The sequence below is a fragment of the Triturus cristatus genome, chromosome 5_2, assembly GCF_964204655.1.
Source record: "Triturus cristatus chromosome 5_2, aTriCri1.1, whole genome shotgun sequence".
In the NCBI taxonomy this organism is placed as follows: domain Eukaryota; kingdom Metazoa; phylum Chordata; class Amphibia; order Caudata; family Salamandridae; genus Triturus; species Triturus cristatus.
In genome coordinates this window covers 1,050,688,431-1,050,708,935 of record NC_140588.1, presented here as the reverse complement: position 1 = coordinate 1,050,708,935, position 20,505 = coordinate 1,050,688,431, and positions in this window count along the sequence as shown.

The window sequence follows — 20,505 nt, the reverse complement described above, 5'->3', positions numbered from 1 at the left end:
TTAAACGGCGTTGGCAGTTGAGAACCACAAACACGATGACTAGGTGCCGGTGGTGAGGTTCGGCCGTGCAGTGCAGGTATGATAGGGTGTGGCAAAGCAGCAAATGTGCGCGCAATCTGGAAAAATCTGCGCACGCTGCCTGCTGCCGCGCACAGCCCCAACTCCCTCAGAAGACTAAAATCCAGCCCTGCCCAACTCAGTGTCCAGCCCACTGGGCTGGCAACACTAAGCCGCGGCCGCTGCGCCACCAGTGCCGCCCACTGCATCAACAACATTTAAATTGAGAAGTTGAGAACTGTCTTGAAGACGTGAAGAACAGAATCGGAGTCACTCAGTTCAACATCAACAACAAGCATACACATTACGTAACACTCTGTAACAGTAACAGCAGCACTTACGGTAGAGCAGCACTCACTCTGTGCCACTAATTACTATCAAATCAATTACATGCACTCAATGCGTGTAGCCCCGGCCCTGATAATTAAGTGCCGGCGCTAAGTAGCGCACCCAGTGGATGTCAGTGACTCTGCAAATAAACATTGTCACTAAAACCTTCTTTACCATTTATTTGCCTGTCAAGGCACTCTGTCCCTGTTGCTTCTGCTCAAAGGTAATTGTAGTGACCTGGGTCAAAGGGGCACTAGGGCCCTGTACCCAACTGGGGGGAAGGGGACAGGAACCGGACACCACTTACGGTCAGGGGGTGGGGAGGGCATTCTGGACACGAGGGCACAGGGGACAGACGTGCATGTGGACACAGAGCTGCAACAAAAGGAAATGAAGAAATACAGGTTCACTTGCCTTTTTATGAGTGCAGTACTTGGAAGATACGACAAGTGGCGACGATCAGGTGGGATCAGGAATCGACATCAGAAGCGAGCGCCCCTCTACGACATCCAAACGGAGCCAGGAGCCCACCCTGGTCCGCTGACCATCGGAACGAAAACTGCTCCGTCGGGAGCTCATCTGGCTCCAAGAAGACGAAACCAGGTGCCTACCCTGGTCCGTGCCCCCCAAAAGAGGAAGATGTGAAATCGGGAGCCCACCCTGATCGCGAGAAAAGAGGAGCCAGGAGCCCACCCTGGTCCGCGTGCTAGCGCCTGCAGCGACATCGGGATCCCACCCCGGATGCATCAAGTGAGGTGAGGTGAAGGGGAGGCAAGAAAAGCACCAGACCACAAAAGAAGCCGACTGCCAAGAGAGCCTTGAGCTTCCCGCGTGCAGATTTCAGGCCGAAATCGTGTGAGAGCTCGGTGGCCATCTTGGAGTCAGGCAGAGCAGCCAATGAGAGGCTGAGGTAGACCAGGCGGCAATCTTAAGGTCAGGCCATACAAAGAATACCAAATCTCGCCCACCAAAATCTCGGCAGCCATCTTAGGATCAGGCAAGAGAGCCAATAAGGAGCCAGAAAGGAAAAAAGGCCATTTTGGGGACAGGCAAACACACAAATGCCCAGAAAGGAAGAAAAAAGGGGAATTAAAAGGAAATAACAACACCAAAGGGTGAAAAGAAAGGAATCAAAGGAGATACACAAAGAAATAAAAAAATAAAAAAAGAGGGAATTAAGCACCGCATTAAGAAGAAGACCTGCACGTAAAAAAAAAATGACTGACCCCACAAGTGACAAAAATAGCGCACAGGCGATATTTCTCAGGCCACTACCATTCAGCTTATCAGAACCACAGATAGGTATCAGGTGGGAAAGATGGATTCGACAGTTCGAACGATACATGCGCGCCACAGATATCGCAGAAGCCAAGCACACAGATCTATTTTTAAATTTGGTAGGGGATGAAGTGGAGGACCTGCTAATAACATTTCCCCAAGATCAAACAGCAACATCCAAGGGACTGATAAAGTGCCTCACAGATAAATTTGACTTGCAAAGAAACATAGATTTCGAAAGGTACACATTCAACACCGCGTGTCAATGAGCAGAGGAGTCCTTCGACGACTTCGCAACAAGACTGCGAAAACTGGTCACACATTGCGAATTCGATAAGTTTGACAATGAACAGGCGATACGACTGCGCATCATTGAAGGCTGTCAGTCTGTGGAGTTCCACGCTCGAATTTTGAAAGAACCAACATCGCTAGATAAAATACTGACCATGGCCTGAGCGGCAGCCAGAGCAACAACACATGCAAGACAGATAGAACTGGGAAAAAAAAGAAGAGTGGACCAAGCAAACCACATGACTGGAAACTACAAGAAGAAAGAAAATACCGCGCACTGCCAAGAAAGACGCAAGAAAGAACATGTTATCGATGCGGGCTCAAGTTTCCACATGTCGGCGCGTGCCCACCAATGGGCCAGAAATGCAGGAAATGCAACAGAGACAATCATTTTGCAAGCGCCTACATGAGTGCACAGTTTAAAAGTGAGCGAGGAAGAGCAGCAAGACCACGGACAATGACGAGCAGGTATGCCAGGCACATGGAAACGGCAAATCACAGCTCCTCAACTGAATTGGAAGGAACAGCCATGCTAGAGAACGTGGTATATCTGATGTCCGATGCCCCTACAGAAGACCAAGGGCCAGAGCACATTCATCTTATAGAGAAACATCAGATCAATAAAACAGCAACCGTGGACATCGAAGTAGGAAGACACAATACGTGCTTCGTGCTAGTTAGTGGGGCCACATGCAACATAATGTGCATGTCAGAGTATGAGAAGATGAAAGTAAGACTGCCATTATCACCGTCCACTGTTGATGTATTCACCTGGGACTCGAAGAAACCAGTGGTCAACATGGGGAAATTCACAGAGACACTGACGTACAAGGACAGGTCAAGCAAAGAGGAAATACATGTGCTACGGGGAGACATTCCAGCACCATGTCTGCTAAGCAACGTCATGGTGCAGGTGATGGGTCTCCTAGCAATGACGTACCACATGTCAGAGAAACGGAACATTTTGCGAGACTATCCGGCCATACTACAAGGCCTAGTCAAACTAAAAGGAAAACACATCACACTGCATATCAACGAGGCGATCAAACCTGTGGCTCAGCATCACTGACGAGTGCCCATACACCTGCAACCACAGGTAGAAGAGGAAATACAAAGCCTGCTGGGCCAGGACTTAATAGAGCCCGCAGACGGGCCGACCCCATGGGTATCTCCAATAGAGGCAGTTCCAAAAAAGAACACCTCCAAGATTCGCATATGTGTGGACTTGAGGGTACCAAATGCAGTGATTGGGATGGAAAGACACCCTGGGCCACACCTCAATGACATGATCAGCTGTCTCACTGGCACGTGCCGATTTTCAAAGCTGGACCTGTGCAAAGGGTACCATCAACTGGAGCTTGATCCACAATCAAGGAACCTTACCACTTTCTCCACACACATGGGCCTTTTCGCTACAAACGACTGAGTTTTGTCATTTCATCGGCAGCGGAGATATTTCAGGAGACCATCAGGCAGGTAATAAGTCCGGTAAAGAACAGCTTGAACTAAAGTGACGACATCCTGGTGTTTGGTAAGCCAGATTAAGAACATGACAGAACTTTGCGTGAAGTATGCCTGCATCTGGAACAAGCAGGACTAACACTAAATGAAGGCAAGTGCGAACTGGGGAGAAATGAACTGGTATTCTTCGTACCCATCTTCTCCAAGAAAGGAATGAGGCCGGACTCCAACAAGGTGGAGACATTGGAAAAGGCGAGTCCTCCAACGGACGTCGCAGAAGTGAGGTCATTTCTTGGGCTTGCCAGCTTCTGTGCTCGCTACATAAAACGAAGCAGGGTCAGAAATTTATCTGGACACAAGAAAGCAATCGGGCATTTGAGGCCATCAGACATGCTGTAATAGCTGTTGATTATCTTGCCTATTTTGATCCATTGCTATGCACGGAGCTGACGGTGGGCGCCAGCCCGGTTGGACTAGGAGCAATTTTAGCACAACATCTGCCAGGTAGGGACTCTCCAAGAAAAATTGTCGCATATGCAAGCAAAAGTCTGTCTGATATCGAAAGGGCATAGTCCCAGCCAGAAAAGGAAAGCCTAGCAGTGATATGGGTGTGTGAACACTACCACATGTTCATCCACGGGAAACCATTCACCATCGTAACTGACCATCAGGCCCTGGTGACAATATATGGCAATCCAAATGCAAAGATACCGCCTCGCATTGAGCGATGGGGTATAAGACTGATGGATTATGATTTCAAGATAGTGCACAAGCCGGTAAAAGAACACAACCCGGCTGACTGCATATCACGGCACCCCTTACCGCAGGCACCTGAGAATGCATCAATGGCAGTATAGTACCTGAATTTTGTGCTAAGACAGAACACTCCAGCACCAATAACAACAGCAGAACTAGAACAAGAAACAGCGAGGGATGCCACAATCCAAGCGGTTAAAGTGGTGACAAGACAGCAGAGATAAAGACACTTCAACAACAACAGCACCATGGGAGAAGATGTCAACATGGAGGAAATGTAAGCATTCAAAAGGATACATGAAGAACAATCTGAGACTGAAAACGGAATAATAATGAGAGGAAAAAGGATAGTAATTCCAAGTGCACTACGTCGACAGACTGTAAAAGTGGCACATGAATCACACAGAGGCATGGTCGCAACAAAGAAATTGCTACAGGAGAAAGTATGGTTCCCTGGCCTAGACAGAATCGTGGAGGACACTATCCTAAATTGCCACATCTGCCAAACAACAGGACAGCCAGCAAAGCCTGAACCGTTACAAATGTCGGAACCTCCAGGAGCAGTGTGGACAACGTTGACAGCAGACTTCTATGTGCCTCTGGACACGGGCAACTACTTGCTCGTGATCATTGACGAATTTTCACGATTTCCAGTAGTGCGACAAACATCATCAACATCAGCGAGCGCAACACTTCCAATACTGGATGACATTTTTGCAGCCTGGGGCTCCCCACAGACATTAAAAACAGACAACGGTCCTCCATTCTCAGGGGAGGAGTTAAAAAAATTCATGAACTACCTAGGCATTCATCACAGGAAGATAACGCCTCTGTGGCCACAAGCGAATGGCATGGTGGAGAGGTTCATGGGGAACATAAAGAAGGCTGTCCAAAGAGCAAAGCTGGTGCAGATATCAATAGGACAAGCAATCTGTCAAGTACTAGGAGACTTTCAAAACACCCCCCACAGCTACACGGGACGATGTCCTGCTAAATTAGTGCTGGGAACGACAAGCAGGACAAGGCTGCCACAGCTAGAAGCAATGGTGCCACTAGAGCACAGCAGCATTGCTGTCAGAGACCAGGAGGCCAAGAAGAAGATGAAAGCTTACGCCGACGCCAGGCGACATACCACTCCGTCGCACCTTAAGCAAGGAGACTCAGTGGTGGTGCGTCAGCGGCAACTGAAAAAATCAGACAGTCCATTCTCAAAGGAACCACTAACGGTGACAAATGTCAAAGGGGCCAATGATAACAGCAGCGGCGGGCCCCTACTGAATAACAAGGAACAGTTCTCAGTTCAAGGGACTGAAGACCATGGATGAAGACGGAAAGAACACTGCAGCAGTGAACAGTGACATACATGAAAGACATGAAGCTACGGACAACAAGGGAAGAAGACCAGACCACGGTGAGGGAGAAGAAGAGGGATCACAGAAGGAAAAGGAAGGAACTTGTCTAAGAAGAGTGAGCAAAAGGCCAAAAAAGACTGATTGAAGAAATGTAATGATGGGGATAACGAAATATCTCTCCATCTCTTTTTCTCTCTCTCTTTCTCCTTTCTCCTCCATTTCACACATATCTCTCTCTCCCTCTCTCTCTCTCTCTCTCTCTCTCTCTTTCTCTCTCTCTCTCGCCCTCTTCTCTCGTTTTTCTTGGAACAAAGCTGGAGATGTAGTGACCTGGGTCAAAGGGGCGGCACTTGGAAGACACAACAGTAATTAAGGCTATATTTTGCCCATTTGTAGCTCTTTCCCACAGTTTGTATGGTTCTGAGCCGCTTTCAGAATCTAGGTTATCCCTTGAGCCTCTTCTCACCTTAAGTCTACTCTCCATCGTCACAACATGTATTCCTCCCAGGTTGTGATCTTCCGAGAGAGTAAGTTATTATAAGTTTAGGTACTTCCATCCAATCACTGTTGGTTTAATTTAATTGATGGTCATTATCGCTCTCCTCTTAGTTGTGTAACTCTTTGATACCTTTGGATGGAGTGTGCAAATAAACAACACATTTTTTGCAAAGACCACAGTGGGTCAGATTGTAATAGCAAGGGAGTGGATGAAAAATATATTGGATGACCAGTGTAAATAGTCTCTTTTGGGATTGGAATGTGCCTAGTGTTGACACTATCTCATCAAGATTAACCACCTACGCTGGATTGTGCATGGTGTTGAACCTCAGGCATCTCTAAGGCACTGTGGGGCATATTTACAAGCCACTAACACCACCGGAGCGTCACTTTTTCTGATGCTCCGGTGGAGTTGCTCTCTACCCCATATTTACAAGGTGATGCTGAGCCACTGAACATGGCTTAACGCCAACTTGTAAATATGCTCCTTAATGCAGCAGTCCGCTGTGGCAAAGGGGCATACAATGGGTGCTGCTGTGGGCATTCCACTGCAACACCCATTGCTTTTTGATGCTGCCCCAGATTTACATGGCTGGGGCAGCACCAAAACCTAAGGCCAGGTAAAACCTGGTCTAAGGATGGCGATACGAGGTGAAATTATTTTCTTCTCCTCTTATTTTGCTCTTTCTATGTGTGCTGCATTGTGCTGCACGCATAGAAACTGCAAATCATCTGTAAAGACTGTTTATGTGCAGAAATGTGTGTCTTCCTGCACATAAACAAATGCCCTTGCAGCGCAGGCACCCTTGCACCACGCGGCGCAAGGGTGCCTGCGCTGGCGCTAGGCAGCTTTATATCACCAGCGCTAGGGGAACGCATGGGTGTGCTGTATTTTGGTAAATACGTTGCATCCCTGCATTTTAAAAATGTCAGAGAGTGGCATTACCAATTTTGGCTTAACACAGCATTCCGACATTTTCTTGTAAATATCCCCTTGTGTCTCTAAACTCCAGCCAAGCAAAACTGAAATTATAAATGTTTCAAGAAAATAAGCGCTCTAGGGGCAAGTAGAAAATTAGAAAACCTTGAAGGGTTATTAAAATATCAAAAAGGCACTACAAAAGACAAAAATAAGATTCTTCTCAATGCAGGCATATCATAATAAGAAATTAGCATAAGGCTCAGTCAAATGCAGCAGAGAGCATGACATGAAGTCAGGATTCAGAGGAAAACAGTATGAGGCAACCCTGCAAGAGTTCAGGCTCTGGATTTTTCCAGTCATATTTTTTCAGTCTTGCTCTGTTGACAGCGAATTACGGACAAACGAAATCGCGCAGCGTAACGGAAACCGGAACCGGAAGCGGAAACCGGAAGCAGAGCCAAAGGAGCTAACAGAGGCGAGAGGCTGCCGGCGCCCGATTCTGTTGCTCAACTCCGGTGCACTACCCCGGCACCCAACCTAGCGCTCGAGCCTGCCGGATCCGGCCTGACTGTGAGGCAGCGGCGCAGGCAGAGTGAGGAGCCGCGAGCAGAACAGCGAGGATTCGGCAGGAAAGTAAGGAAATCAGCAGGGAGCAGCGCTAGAGCCAGCAGGGGGGACAGAGGTCCATTGAGACCAATAACAAGGCACAAGGTACCAGGAGCACAAGGTACCAGAAGCATCGAGGACCAGTGCGTGGGGGGTGGCGCACGGTGTGTAGGGTGTTGGCTCAAACATTTACACTGTTTGCGTGGGGGTTGTATAGGAGTTTGCATAGGAGTGGAGAAGGGCCTGGCAGGCAAAAGAGACTCCTGCCTCTAGTGATTTGTGACTGAAAGCGAGGAATTACTCTGTTGTGCCAAATTCCGAAACTCCGCTCCCCCGTTGCAGTAGCCCTGCCGTACGCACCACGTCTCACGTCAGTGACAGCAACAGCGTGAGCGTCAGAGGCAGCGCCTCTGGACACTGGCACTAAAGGACAGGTTAAAGGTTACTGGGCCTTTTAAAGGGTTTAAGGATTGTACCCTAAAAGCGCAAGAATCTAATTTGGAGATTATAGAGACTGTGAAACCTTAAACTAAACCAAGCATTAGGGATGGCCCCCAAGAAACTCAAAAACAACCTGGAGCATAAACTGAGTTCAAGAGTGACCCTAGTTAACCCGAGTGCCTCAGAAGGAAGTTGAGAGATCCCTGAGCCGAGCCCAGAGAAAAAGGCAAAGAAAAGAGCAAAGAGATGCATGGCCGTAAGCAACAAACAGGGTGGTACCGCCTCAAATTCGCTAAAAGAATTTGTGGGAAAACATTTAAAAAAGGTTTTCTCACCAGCAAAGGCCCCCGACATAGAAATAATAGAGGCTGCACCGCTGAATGAGAGTGTGAGTAAAAGTGGGAACGGGATTGGGAACATCTCCCTACCTCTTGAGGATCACACAATTGAATCAGTAATTCTGGTCAATCAGTCTCTACAACTCATATTATCGTCACCACGGTTGTCCTCTTCACCGCAAGGTCTTTTTATTTATGAACCAGAGACAGGACACCGGGATTCCCTGAATTCAAAGGAGGACTCAAGGATAGAGGAAGAGGATGCACCTGGTAGAGAGCTAAGGCAAAGAATAAAAGAAAAGCAAAGCCCGCTTGAGAACTCGAAAAAAACAGTGATAGAACAAAGCGTGGAAATGAATCTAAACTCTGAATTAAGTTTGGAACTTTCTGCTACACCCGCTTCGTTGATGCTGAACCTTATGTTAATATTACAGAGAACTCTACAAGGTCTTTTAAAAGTCACGCTGACAAACAATGACATTTTAAAAGTACAAAAAAAGTACCTAGCTAAGATAGAGGGTGAGCTACAGGGGATTAGATGTCAAATGCCTTCTATGGTAAGACCTGTCCCAGATATCGATCCACAGCCAATGGTAGAGGAACACCTCGAACCAGCTGACTTGTCTAAAGAAAAACCGAATGTTTATATTTCAAAATGGCCAATGAGAGTAATAAAAAGAGGCGCAGTCTCCAGATTTATGCCAGCAAACAGAGGAGGGCGAGTAGGAAGGAAACCATTAAAAAAGGGAAGCAACAAGATAGTGAAAAGGTCAAGGGCGGTCGAGGTGAGAGGTGAGGGTAGGGTGCAAGAAATAAAGGCACTCAACCCCATCAGGAGTATAATGAAGAAGAAAATCCCAAAGAAACAAAACATAAGGGCGCAATTAGATAGTAACCCAAGTACGCAGGAGAAACAAGTTAGGAATAAAACCCCAACTCAGCCTAAAAATCCCGGTAGTGTCCTGGGTTATGGCTACGGAGGAAGCCTTCAAACTGGGAATACTCCGGTGGTAGGAATTAGAAGGCAAAAAAATAAGATAAATAAGGTATATATGATACAACAGCAGGCATTAAAAGGTGCAAGGAAGGAGGGTAAGTGGTTACACTTTGAACCAATACCAATAGGTAAAGGGGGTAAGAAGTTAAGGAAGAGGTTGCCACTAAACAGGTCACAACTTCTGCAAGTGTTCGCCAAGTGCCCATATTTGAAAGGTATAATCTCAAATGATTTAAGACAAGTGGGATTTAGGCAAAATATAGAAGGAAAGGATGTGACCAGAGTATTGATGTACCCGGACCCGGTAAAAATTATGATTGAAAAAGTGGTGAGTGAGGTACAGAAAGAAGGAATACGGCTACTATCCGAAGAGGAAGTGCAAATAGAAGTAGAAGGGAAAGGGCGTCAGGGTAAGAATTTTTTAAGGTACCATGCAGGATTAAGAAAGAGACAGGTAAGGAAAATTGACATGGAAGAAGATGAAGGAGTTGACTTGGGAAACCTAAAAATGGTAGCAAATAACTCAGATGTGGAAAATTGGTGGGGAAACTGGAGCAAGGGATCATGCTACGAAGGCCCCTCAAACAGGTATATTGAGGGCCGTGGGGAGGAAGGATACCTAGATGACGTCGAATAGGTAAAGGGCATGCCACATGGCATAAGAATACCTTCCTGGGGGCGTGGCTTGGCGCGCGGCAAGATGGCCGCACTGTAGTGCTGCTCCGCCGGCCGCCGTAAACATCCTACAGTATCCTGCTCTCTGGGTGCCCATCACCGAACGCCCGGCCGGAAGACTGAAGCTCCGGACATTGTGCTGGCGGAGACTTCTGTCGGGAGGCGGATTCGTGGACTGGTGCTGCGATCGGAGAACCGCGCTGGTCGAGGCTGCCATCTTGGGAGCCGGCTGCAGTGAGCGGAGGGTCGAGGCGGTGACGATCGGCGACGGGCTGGGGGCCCCTGCGCTCCATACCTGAAGCTGGTACTGTGTGCGCCGACGGCGGAGAGTGGTAGCGGCGGCGGCCGGCGTTTGCTCTGGGGCTCCCCTACCGCCGCAGCGGCAGAGACCAGTGGTGGCCTGGCGTGCGCGGAGGTGGTGCGGGCGGTGCGGGACGCACGCGAGCTGCCGGCTTCGGACGGGTGAGTAGGCCCTGTGGCTGGCGGCGAGCTCCCCCCCTCCGTGCCCTGCTTGCGCTGTTGTGCGGGCGTGCCGGCTGGAGCAACTAAATGCGTGGAGACCGAGGAGAGGAGAGGCAGACGTGGGGGCTGCGAGTGGAGGGGGCGAGGTGCACACGGGCTGCCGGCCGGACGGCGAGATACCCCACTGCGTCCTACGTGAGCCGCCCAGTGCTGTTCTACAGTGGACCTGGCACCCTGCAGGGTTACTGGCCCTACACGCTGCAGGGGGGACTGGTGTACCGCGACCTGTGAGGCTAAGCCGGACTTTTGTGGAGTGCACAAAGCCAGATTCACGGGTGAGGCCTATGATGTCGACCGGGGGTGTTGGAGGCGCGCAGGCCGGCTGGCACTGACTGGTGTGCACTGAGCGGGACTGCCCTTGAGCCATTCCCCCCCCTGCCCTGGCTGAATCCTGCCGCTGTCTGGTGCTCTGCTCCCCGCTGATCTGGGGGTGCGTTGCCGGCCCCGCCCGCCCCATTGCTGCACTCAATCCGGGCTGGTCGCGACCATGGGCAAATCGTATAAAATTCAACCGCGGCTCACGTTTGAGCCGCGCAAAGGGGGGAAACCCTCGCAGCCGGTGACACCGGACTCGGAGCTGGAGTCTGCTGCACTGGCCCCCACGCCATTGGAAACGACACTGGCGGCGATTCAGGCCAGCCTGCAATCTATCGACGGCAAGATAGAGGCTCTTAGTGGTCGCATGGACTCCATTTCCGCCAGACTGGACAAGCAGGGGGTGCGACTGGGCGAGGCAGAACAGTGTATATCGGACAACGAAGATGGTCTCAAGCAGGTCTCCGATAAGACTGCGGACATGGCACGGCTGCTGGCAGTGATACAGGCCAAGAACGAGGATATTGAGGCGCGCTCTCGGCGCAATAACGTACGGATTTTAGGCCTGCCAGAATCCACCAATGTGGGCCGGCTGGAGGACTACATCGAAACAATGATACGAGATATCTGCGAGCCTGCGAATCTCTCCACCATGTTTGCTGTTGAGCGCGCCCACAGGTCTTTAAATGCGCGCCTGCCGCCGGGTGCTCCACCGCGCCCCATTATAGCTAGACTGTTGAACTTCAGAGATCGGGACGCACTACTCCGTATCTCTCGTCAGAAAAGCACGATCACCTATCAAGGGAATGTCCTCTCCTTTTTCCCAGACTTTACTGCCACGGTTCAAGCTGCACGCAAAGAATTTCTAGGCGTTAAAAAGCTACTCATGAAGGAACGGGTCCCCTATGCAATGTTATACCCAGCGCGTCTTCGGATTGGCAATGACGACGCCGCTAAGATATTCACTAGCCCGAAAGCAGCCATGGACCATGCCAAATCGCTGAGGAGGGGGCGGCTGCCCTCCACTCCCACCTCCGAGATTGATGACTGACTGTAGCTCTCTCTCTATGATAGACAATTACTGGGTCCGCACTGGGCCTGATCTACCAGATTGCTGGGTGGTTGACCTGCGTAGGATGCTTGCTGGTTTATATATGATGATACTTGAGATGTAATTGTACTACACTTGTACTGTTTCCAACGCAACTTATTGGTGCTCACTTTGGGGTATTACAGCTGGGGCATGTGCTCGCAACTAGTTCAGGGCCCGTCTAGATATCGTGCGCACGCTGTCTCCGCCACTTGATTGCTATGGTACGGGGGGGGCGGCTGGGTCTCCCTGGCGGTTTCCTTCATGGTGACGCTTCACCGCTGTACCTAGGGAGCTTGAGTTGCGCAATGGGTGACTGCGAGGCGCCTCAAGTGGTGGGATATCCACGGAGAGCCCTAGCCACAGTATGGCGGCCCCTCCCCAAAAGCCTGGGAGGTATTTGCGGCCACCACGTTCCCCCGATGGGTGCTCCCCACCTTTCTTTGGTATTGCTACATCAGGGGTTTGTTTTTGGTTTTGTTTATGTGTTAATGTGCACGGTATTGGGGTCTGTCTTTGGCAAGGTTGGGTTGCTGAAGTGGGTGGGGGGTGGGTGTTCAATACAGTTCCGGATGCGATTGGGGACGTTACTCGGAGTGCCTGCTGGGAGAATGAAGCGAGATGCGTGTTGTGATGCGGGGCGGAGGGTGGCGGTCGGCTTTGGAGCTGTGCTGGCGCATACAGAAAATGGGTGACGACTGCCGATGCTTGACTTGGAATGTCCGCGGGCTTAATACCCCCAAAAAAATACGTCATGTGTTACACTACTTAGACAGGCATAACATACAGATTGCATTGCTCCAGGAGACGCATCTCACTAAACATACTGAGGCTGCGATGGCTCATGGGTGGGCGGGGTTTCGGCTCGCTTCCTCATACTCAGCTTATGCGCGGGGAGTGGTTATACTGGTCAAAAAGGGTATCCCATTCCTACCAACACACACCGCTACTGATTCAGAAGGGCGCTGGGCGGCGGTGCAGGGTAAGCTGGGTATGACTTATGTTACGATCCTGAATATGTATGGTCCAGTAGTGGATGATCCACTCCCCTTTACGCAGATGATTGCTAGCGTGCGCTCCTGGCCGGAGGCTGTGGTGCTCTGGGGGGTGACCTCAACACACATCTCAATCCACAGGTTGACAAGTCTAACCCGGCGGGAGCCCGCACGCTTAAAGTGGCTCAGTGTGTCCGTGAAGCGATGGCGGAGATGGGACTGGTGGATGTCTGGCGGTTGAGGAATGAGCAGGCCTGCATGGGTACGCACATCACACCGGCCCACAACAGCTGGTCCAGTCTGGACTACAGGCTGTTGAGTGAGGAGACAAATAGATGGGTGATCGGCGTCAACAATCTGCCGCGCACACTATCGGATCACAGCCCTGTATATTTACATTTGCGAATCCCTACTAACCCACACCGCCCCTTCATGTGGCGCTTTCGAGCGGAAGCGCTGCGGGATCCTCTATACACAGACACCATTAGGGAGGCCATCGTGAACTATTTCACTGAAAACACAGGCTCGGTGACTAGCCAGGCGGCTCTTTGGGAGGCGTTCAAGGTAACGATTCGGGGGGTCTGCATTAGTACCACCGCCGGTATTCTGAGAGATATTAGGGGGCAGCTCGCTAAAACTGAGACTGCTCTTGAGGGGTTGGAGCGGGAATATTACGCAGCTCCGTCTACTGCGGTGCTTGCACGCATTCAAACACTGCTCACGGAATATGAAAAGCTGGCCGACACAGAAATAAAATACAGGGGGAAGCGGCACGTAGCTAGGGCGTATGGGGAGGGAGGACGACCCGGCAGGAATTTGGCCGCTAAGTTGCACTTTCGGGCAAACCATCAGCAGATTGACAAAATAGTGGATGCCGCCGGGACAGAGCACTTCATGCCACAGGCTATAGTAGTTCAATTTAAGGACTGTTACGAGACACTCTATACCACACATGGTGAGGTGGACGGGGCGGGCTTGACAGACTACTTATCGGACATAGCATGTGCGTGGCTCTCCGACTCCCATAGGGAATACTTATCCCTGCCTATAGATGTGAACGATGTCCGCGACGCCATTATTTCTCTTCCCAACAATAAGGCCCCTGGGCCTGATGGCCTGTCGGCCGAATTCTACAAAGCGTACATTGATCTACTTGCCCCGCATATTTTGGAAATGTATGCTGAGGCGCATGAGGCTGGCATCCTGCCCCCGTCTTTGCGACAAGCCATGATTATCACCCTCCTTAAAAAGGATAAACCATCATCCAGTTGCGACTCCTATCGTCCCCTTTCACTGATCAATCTGGACGCAAAAATACTAGCTAAGATTCTATCCACAAAAGTGCAACCGCTGATGACCTGTCTGGTGCTCCCAGATCAATCCGGGTTTATACCGGAAAGGTCCACATCCCATAACTTGCGGACTATTTTCTCCATGTTTCACATCCTTAATCCCGAATTGCCGGCGGCCGCTGTCATGCTGGATGCGGCTAAAGCCTTCGATTCCGTAGAATGGCAGTATATGTTTTACATATTACGTAAGACTGGTTTCCCAGAGGTCACGATACGGTGGATTCAGCTCTTATACACTGACATATCGGCTGTAGTGCGAGTGGGTAACCACACATCAGGGCCATTTCGGGTTGGTCGGGGTACTAGACAGGGGTGCCCTCTGTCCCCTCTCCTATTCGCCCTGGCCCTCGAGCCGCTGGCTTGCAAGATTCGGCAATGTCATAGGGCATCCGCCCTAAATTTTAATCTCCGGCCGGTGGGTATATCGATGTATGCAGATGATATGGTTTTGTTCATTAGAGATCCCCAGACACACTTATCTCCGGTACTCCGGGAATACATTAAATTTGGTTTGTACTCCGGGCTTGCGATCAATTGGGACAAATCGGTTGTCATACCACTTACCATGATCACATCGCAGCCCCACATGGAGTACCCCTTGATTTGGACGACGGAACCAGTGAAATATCTCGGGGTGTGGGTCCACCGTGATCCTGAGGTGGTGATCCGGGAAAATTATGGTAGGGCATATGACGCACTAGTACAACAGGTGGACGGATGGCTGCGCCTCCCCTTGTCCCTGGCGGATCGCATCGCTGTGATAAAAATGGTTGTCCTTCCGCGCTCTCTATATTTATATTGCAATATACCGGTTAGGCTGACCCAACAATTTTTTAAAACACTGCGTACCCAGCCACTGCGATTAATTTGGGGGGGAAGACACCCTAGGATTAGCTGGAAAACGTTGACTCTATCGTATGATAGGGGAGGCTTCGCGGCGCCAGACTTTTATGTGTACTATCTATGCGCACAGGCGCAATATGCGTACTTTTGGTATAGACCGCATAGCTTTGTCCCACATGTGGCGGTGGAAGATGGGGACGCCCATCCCACCCCACTTAGAGGTATACTAACGCATACTGTCCGACACACGCCGCGCACTGAAATTAACACATTGGACATGACTATTGGGGCCTGGCAGGCGATTGGCCGTAGAACGCAGAGACTGCCGCTGTATGCACCAGCATTGCCATTGGTGCACCACGCGGCCTTGTCGGTCGCACAGGAGGTGGGCCCTCTCACATCGCTTAAAGAAGCTGGTATAACACATATGCAGGACCTATACGCACGGGGCCGCTATCTAGAGCAGAGGGATTTGGCATACATACAGAACCCCACACCCTTGTTTGTGTATACCTGTCACCGTCTCAAGCGGGCCATGAAAGATCACTACCCCTGTTTCCCTGCTGAACCCCCCGCACTTAAGGCCCTGCAGCTGATGCTGGTGACCCCGTCCAGGAAGAAACTAATCACAAAATTATACAGGGCGGTGCAGGAGGAAACGGTTAGTGGCCCCGATGGTAGTTTAGCAAAGTGGAATGCTGTACTTGTCCCCCAGGTATCGGATGAGGACTGGGAGCGGATTTGTCAGCTGACGGGCCGCCTCACCCCTAATGGCAACTTGCGTATAATCCACTTCAAGTATTTGCATCAAATATACTATACCCCGTCCAAGCTGTACAAAATGGGGTTAAGGGTGTCGGATCATTGCAGACGGTGTGGGCAGGAGGCTGCGGACTTTCTACATCTTGCGTGGGGCTGTGTGCCAGTGTCTGAGTACTGGAGAGAGGTGCTACATCACATTCACAAAATGACGGGAGCTGAGCTTCCGTGTGAACCCGCGGTGTGTCTGCTGACCTCCGTGCCTCAGTTGAGGGGTTTGGTGGGCAGGTTTGTGAGGGTTGCTCTTCTGCTGGCCAAGTGTCGCACTCTGTTTACATGGGACAGTGCAGCTAAACCAAAAGTGAGTGGATGGCTGTCGGACATGGTATACTGTAGGGAAAACTTAGAATTGTATGCCGAAGGGCTCCCGCCTCCTCCAAACCAAAGGATATCTGGGAGCCGCTTAGACGCTTTCTTGCTGAGGCGACGCTGAATGAGGCTGATTGAATGTTTTTTTTCTTTCTGTGCTCAGGTACATTGCTGAGGTGGTTGCTACAAGACTGTCAGTACTGCGTGTCCGCCGCAGGACGCTCGCTGTATTTCAGAAGTGCACTTTGTGTTCTGTGATTTCGCCCGGAACTGTAATGTTGTTACAATGTTTTGTTTGTCTGTACGCTGCTCACAGATGACGGCGAGATGTACTGTATCTTAAAATAATAAACAGATTTAAAAAAAAAAAGAATAGCTTCCTGGAACATAAATGGTCTCGGAGATCAATCCAAACAAGAAAATATAAGGGAATTAGGAAAAAACACCGAGATCATCTGAACCCAGGAGACTTGGATATGCGGCAAGAGCCCGACATTCGTCGGCTTCCGCCAGTTTAATCGCTTAGCAAAGAAGCAGAGATTTGGGCGCCCAGCGGGGGGAATAATGACATTGTTATCAGCCAAAATAGTGAAACAGGTGATTGAAATAATTGTAAAATGTAAATGGCTACTTGCATGTAGGGTAACTTTAACTACCTCTGATAAAAAGAATGCAATGGTGCTGTTAAATGTATATATTCAATGGGGTACCAGAGACGAATATGTTGTCGAAATGGGGAATTTTAAAGATGATATGGACACAATTTGTGAAAAATATGGTATGGATCTGATCATACTAAAGGGCGACTTTAATCATAAACTGGACCCAAAGAAAGTAGATTGTTGGTTCCAAGAATTGCTGGAGGCATATGATATAAAATAGGCAACTTTCCCAGACTGTGTATCTACATCCAATATTCAGCTGGGAAATTATTTGGGGACTAAAAGCCTCTTTTGTCTAAACGGAAGATCAACCTTAGACTGTCCAGCAAAGAAAACATTTAAATTAGATTTGCAAAATTGCCCAATAGATTATGTATTTAGGACACCCTGGTGCTTCCAACTAATTCAAGATTTTAGGATTACTAATAGAGAAGGGAGTGACCATAACCTCTTAGAACTAGAGCTCCCAGATGTACATTTTAACCCCTGTAATAAAGTTATTGAACAACAGGTGGGATACCCCGGGCGGATCACCACAAGACTAACAGAAGAGTATGTAGCCCGGCTAGTAAAATTGCAGCAGAACTTAGATCTGGGCACATTAAGCGGCCAGAGCTTGGATTGATATGTGGATAAAATTGAAGAAGTGGTCCAAAGCCTCAGCGATGGTCTGAGGAAAGACAAAATAAATGATAAAAGGAATCAAAGAAAGCCGGAGAGACAAGGAAGGTGGTTTACAAAGATTTGTTTGAAAAAGAAGAGAGAATTGAGGAGAACAGTACCTAGCCTAAGCTTAAAGTATGATCAGGGTAAGGCTGATACCCTCATGAAATTAAAAAGAGAATATAATATGTTAATTAGGAGGGCAAAAAGAGAGTATAAAGAAGACAGTTGGACAAAGCTGCTTGAGGTAATAGAAACAAAGAATATACGCCAGTTCTGGAAACTAATTCAATCAGCAGTGGATCGCCCAGCGGCCACAATGAGCTGTGCGGTAGAAGAAGCAGCTTGGGAGGAATATTTTCTGGAATTATATAGCCCAGGCAGAGACCCGGAAGAGGGTTTGCAACCGGATTTGAGCGGTCTGGTAGCAGTTTTACTTTTCGGCCTCTGAAGTGAAAAATACGATAAAACGTTTGAATCTAACAAGGGCAGCCGGTCCAGGCAACCTCCCTGACCTGATAATTAAAACTCAGTTGGACTGGTGGGCAGAATGTTTTGCTAAGATGTTCCAAGTTATTTTAGAAACTGGGAAGTTCCCTAACAATTGGAAGGGTGCAATAATAAGGCCCATACACAAGAAAGGCGATATGCAAGCCCCAAAAAACTATAGATAAATTAATCTAATAGATATTGGGGAAAAGATTTTCGAAAAAATAGTATTAGGTAACCTAAAAGATTGGACGGACCAGAACTCAGTAGTCCCGGTTGAACAGGGGGGATTCAAAGAAGGTCATTCCACTATAGACCACTGTTTCGGCCTCTGGGCACTTGCCTGGAAGTCAATAGAACAAAAGGGGAAAATGTACTGTTGTTTCATTGATTTCCGGGCAGCCTTCGACCTAGTGAATCGTAAGAGCTTATGGGAGTGCCTGAAAAAATATGATATAACGTAAAGCCTATTGACCATCCTAAAGGAACTACATAGAGGGAACTGGGCCCAAGTAATAAAGGACACACAAGGTTCACTGACACAGAAAATAGCCATAGGAAATGGGCTAAGACAGGGCTGTGTCCTGGCCCCCATGCTCTTTGCAATATTCCTAGCCGACCTACTTGCAGCGCTGGAAGTAGAAAGAAGCGCAAGCCCCAGAATGAGCGGAAGGAAAGTAGCGAGTCTTTTATATGCCGATGATCTTGTGATAATTGATCAAACGGAACTTGGGCTCCAAAGGAAATTAAATGCTTTTGAAGAATACTATGAGACAAAGTTCTTAGTTGTAAATATGGATAAAACGAAGATTGTATGCTTTGGTAAGAGAGATAAAAAATTTAGCTGGTATTTAGGACAAACAAAATTGGAAATAGTAAAATAATATAAATACCTGGGCCTTTGGTTCGACAGCTCCCTAAAATGGTGTACTCACCTAGAAGCCCAAAAAACAAAAGCTTTTTCATCCATCTGCGGGCTGAAAAAATGTAATAAGGTCTATGGGGATATGTCGCATAAACCTATGTTAAAAGCTTACGAAGCTGTGATCCCACCCCAAGGACTGTATGGGGCAGAAGTCCTCCTTCTAAGTGGTAAAGGAGGGTGGGACCGGGAGGAGTGTAAGGCCCTAAAATGCTATTGTTCCCTACCAAGCTCTGCAATGATCCAGGCAATTAGGATGGAGTTAGGAACAATTGCATGGAACAGCCAGGTCCAAATGTCTTTGGTAAGATTCTGGAAACGCCAGAACCCAGGGGGAGTGCAGAAAATCTCACACTGGTGTAGCGAAGAGATCCGGCATTGTAGCTTAAAATGGGCAAAGGAAGCGAGATGGAAAATCCAGGTTTAAATGTTTAAATGTGAGCTCTATACAGCACCCCCTGGATGTAGAATTTACAAAGACGTCTCTCAGGTACCAAGGCATGGAGCAGTCAAGGAATAATGACTTGGTGTACCTGAGGAAGAAAAAATCGGTCCAATGTATAATGAACTCCTGGGTAAATGCTGCATGGTATCCATACCTACAAACTCTGCCAAACCATGGGTTTAGGTGCGAAATCCTAAGGATACGAATTGGCATTAACCATGGTTAATGGAGGGAAAAATAAAATCAGAAATGTTACACCCAGATGGAACATGCAAATGCGGCTTTGGGACCAAATCTGATATCCAGCATATATTGCTAGATTGCCTTGCAGTTTTAGAATTGAGAAAATTGTTTTTACGTCCAGTATTTTTAAAATATGGAATAAGGTCACGAGCCCAAGCTATTGTGTTACTGACAGAAATGATAAGTCCTGACATTGCTATTGCATTAGGAAGCTACATGAAAGGCATATATCATTTTGTATGGGATAAACTTAAGCAAGGGTAGAAATTTTATCTATTCTTAAAATCCCTTATTCTGAGTATATAAGCATCAAAGCTTAAAGAACAGTTATAGATCGAACGGTTTTAATCAACTGCTGCTAATGAGAAAGGACGTGGATACTGAATCCCCTTTTTAATGAGAGTATCAACGATACCGCAGACTAATAACTTTTAGTGCTATTTTAATTATTTAATTGTGTATTTAATATTGTAATTGTTGATGCTACCAGGGAAGAAGGTGGTTACCGGTCCCCTCTTAACAAAGTATTAAGCTAAACTAGTTCTAAGGAACCAGGTGGTTTTATCTGTTCATGTGATCTCTTTGTGTATGGTTTTATTGTTTATGAGATCTTACTTGCGTTTAAAGACCATGGTCTAAATAAACAGAGTTCTCTCTCTCTCTAGAGTAGAGACTCAGAAGATCTGCTCGCCTTCAAGATGCATCATTTTTATACAGAAATTTACAATAGAGGTCAAAGAAAATCGCCCAGTTCGGATAAGGCGAGCAAAGCTGAACGAATCACAATACAGAATTTTACAACGTCATCTATTGTCACCATCCTAGCACGATCTC